The 3773-nt window shown below is 38.8% G+C and overlaps 1 long non-coding RNA gene across 1 annotated transcript; it reads left to right on the top strand.

Moving 5' to 3' along the window:
• Positions 1 to 377: 377 nt before the first annotated feature.
• Positions 378 to 2038, top strand: LOC134337846 (uncharacterized). The gene is made up of 3 exons (XR_010016089.1): positions 378 to 498; positions 1499 to 1601; positions 1896 to 2038. It is a non-coding gene; the product is annotated as an uncharacterized LOC134337846 (long non-coding RNA).
• The last annotated feature ends 1735 nt before the right edge of the window (positions 2039 to 3773 follow it).

Raw genomic sequence — 3773 nt, 5'->3', positions numbered from 1 at the left:
GTATTAGGATGTTTTCATCTCGATTTTTTATGACTCAACCAAGAGGCCAAAGGGAATCTTAGTTATGAACCAGTTTGGCCATTCTCCTCTGATCTTGCCACATAACTGCACGTTTTTTTGTTTCTTACACCATTCTCTGTTCCAGAGACTCCTGTGCATGAAAATCCCAGGAGATCAGCAGTTTCTCAAGAAATATTTAAACCACTCCACTTAGCACCAACAATCATTCTAAGGTCAAAGTCACTTAAGTCACATTTCTTCCCTATTCCAATGTTTGGTCTGAACAACAACTGAACCTCTAGATCACACTGTGCTGCACCAATGGCTTTTGGAACCATCTGCTGAAGGAGCCATTGAACTAAGACTAGGGAATAACAATTTTAACAAACACGAAGGTCTCGCTCCAAGTAACGATAGGAACATGATTTTAAGCAAGGTGGGACAGCGGAAACCGGATTGGTTGAGGACTAACCAATCAGGAGGGAGGGACAACGGGAGGTGAGTATATACCACTGGACTAGACATGCGTAGGCCTCCTCCCTGATGAAGGTGGCGGAATTTGTTATCGAAATGTCATTTAAAATTGATGCTTGTACCCGGCTGGAAGCCCAAGAAGAGCGTATTCTTCTTGACCATGTCTGAATGATTTTATGCAATGAGTTTCTGCCACATGATTGGCTGATTAGATATTTGGATTAACAAGCAGGTATACCTATAAAGTGGCCACTGATGTATTCACTGGTTAGGATTTCCTTACTTGGTCTCAGAAATCTATTGTGATTGGTAAGAAATTTCCTTCTCATACATATACTTGAATGTTACTGGCTGAAGAAAAGTATGCTGAGGAACTGCATCACACAATTTAATGGAATACTTTCCTCTGGGAACCAGCTAGTACTGTAACCGAATGATGGAATGAAAGCCTCCTGCTGCTGAAATTTGTCTCAAAAGAAATGAGTTCAGCAGTCCCAGTCAAAGAGTTTTCCATGAATCACTGTAGCTTGTGGCAACCTCACAAGTACTGAAGAATAACTGTGTCCAATGCTGTTTTGCTAGGGATGGGGTTAATTATATTTGGTGGAGAATGCTATAAAGGAAAGTATTGCCCTTTCACCGTTTGACATGAGTTAAACATGTTTGCTGCCAAGATTGATATAAATGCTTTATTTTTTATGACTTCTTTATAGTAATTTCAAGATCATATGTTTTTAGCATTCCTTTAATGCAGGGGTTCCCAACCCAGGGTCCACAGACCCATTGCTTAATGGCATTGGTCCAGGACATTAAAAAAAGGTTGGGAACCCCTGCTTTAAATTGAAGATAATTTAATTTAGATTTGTGGTCAGAATGATTGTAACAAGTTCAAAGTTGTTGTGAAAGCAATTCAATTTTAGTAGAAAGTTTGCAGATTAAATCTAACAGCATTCATAGTTACTGTAGTTATTAAGGTTGAATTCTACAGGAATGTTTTCAGGTCGTTCATTTTGTTGTTTTCCAGCATTTGCAAGATACCTTATTTTGTTTTACGAGATACCAGTTAATCTTGAAATGTGGGTGTTCCAAATAGAGAGGCTTCAGTTGCTCACAAAATCCCTTTGAAGGTAAGCTCAGGATTTAAAGGTTGAGAAGCCGCTTGCTATGCTGTACACTAGACCAGTGCTGACATGTGCTGATACGGAACTATACTAAAAGATGAGAAGCATTATAATTTACAGAAACCAAAACAATAGTAAATAGTAAAAGACATCACGCTGGTCAGGGCAAGCTTGAACCCAGTTCAAAGTTGGAGCTTACAATATGCTAATTTGAAGATCATACACCAGCATCACCTACATACCATAATGTGAAGATTGATGTTAAGGTAATGGAGCTTCTGTTTTCTGTTCTTCCTGCAGAGCAACTCCATACCAGTGAGGTGTTTATAGCAGGTAGGTGCAGTTTACAACCAGGGAAGTTGAGAATGGGAATTTCAGGATGACTCATTCTTGCTTGATCCCACTTTGCACTGGGATTAGAACATAGCACATAGAACATAGAAATTCAAAGCACATTACAGGTCCTTCAGCCCACAATGTTGTGCCGACCATGTAACCTATTCTAGAAACTGCCTAGAATAAGATTAGGTCTATGATGTATCCATCGTTGAGAATCTCAGACTTCATGTCACCATGTAGCAACTGAAAACGGTAATGAATTCCTGAGGGCAGCCAAAGTTGCAAAAGATTTTCTGCAGTTCCTCTCAGTTGATAAAATCAATGGTTTTAATAAGATCAATAAAGGCTATGATACAATTACCTACAATTTCCTTGGATTTATCCCACAGTGAATATTGTGTTAGTTATATCTTCTGAAGGACAAAATCCATATTGTGACATTGGTAGAGCACTTTGGCCATAGGGTCAAGGCAATTAGTCAATCACCTGCCATGTGATAGCGAACTGAAACCACTTTCCCACACAGACCACTTTACCTCTGACTTCCGAAAATGGATGTGTCTTCTTCCTTGCCAGTGATGATTATTATATCTTGTTCTGCTTTGCCCAAATATTCTGTACTTCATTAACTGTCAGTTGGTGTTTTCATCCTCTTGCTGAACTGGCCTAGCACCAAGTACAGATAATATGCTCTAGGATAAGGAAAGGACATTCACATCAAAGACAAAGTTTCTTTTTTGAGGAGATTGTTGAACCATCGCTTACAGCAGGCATTGATTGACCCAAGTTTGGAAAGACATCCTCCTGTTTCTTGGCTCAATACAGTGACAAAATGTTTGGATTATAGCCGGTTTTCACAGAACTCAAGAATCCACACATATCATGGTAATTGGATAGTTGCTGAATATCCTGCCATCAGCCACCTTTCCTTTGGACAACGAGTTTTATTTAAAGTGGACTTTATAGCCAAACTAGCAGCAAACATGCATTTAACTACACCAACATTAAAGAGGGTGCTGTAATGTGAAGACCCACTCATAAGTCCTGATGACATATTAATGTAGTATACAGTGCAAACTCCACAATAAGCTTCTAAATCATGATTTGTAAGCTGAAAGTGCTGGAAAAGCTCCCAAACTAAATTTACTGTTGAAAGTAAATTCTCAAAGTGCATATATACATTACCATCTATTATCTTGAGATTAATTTTCTTGCAGGCATTTACAGAAAAAAGAAGAAATTGAACATAGAACATCAGAGCACAGTCTAGGCTCTTCTGCCAATGGTGTTTGCTGACCTTATAATTTACTCTAAGATCAATCTAACCCTTCCCTCCTACATATCACTCCATTTTTCCATCATCCATATGCTTATCTAAGTGTTTCTTAAATATCCCTAAATGTGTCTGCCTCTATCACCACCCCTGGTGGTAGATAGATACAATAAAAACAAGAGAATTTATGAAAAATCATACATAAAAAAAGACTGACAAGCAACCAATATACAAAAGATAAACTGCAAATAAATAAAAATTACTGAGAACATGAATTGTATAGAGTCCTTGAAAGTGAGTCTGAAGGTCATAAAATCAGAGTTATAATGACTGAAGTTATCCACACCGGTTCAGGAGCCTGATGGTTGTAGACTAATAACTGTTCCTGAGCCTGGTGATGCAGGACCCAAGACTCTTGTTCCTCCTGCCTGATGATAGTAGTAAGAAGAGGGTATTGTCTGGATGATGGGGGTCTTTGATGATGAATGCTCCTTTTTTGTAGCAACACTCTATGCAAGCGTGCTTAATGATGGGGAGAGCTTTACCTGTGATGGACTGGCTGTATC

This window comes from Mobula hypostoma, chromosome 25 (assembly GCF_963921235.1).
Source record: "Mobula hypostoma chromosome 25, sMobHyp1.1, whole genome shotgun sequence".
NCBI lineage: Eukaryota > Metazoa > Chordata > Chondrichthyes > Myliobatiformes > Myliobatidae > Mobula > Mobula hypostoma.
Note: the sequence above shows the minus strand (reverse complement) of the source record. Positions and strands in the feature narration are given on the sequence as shown.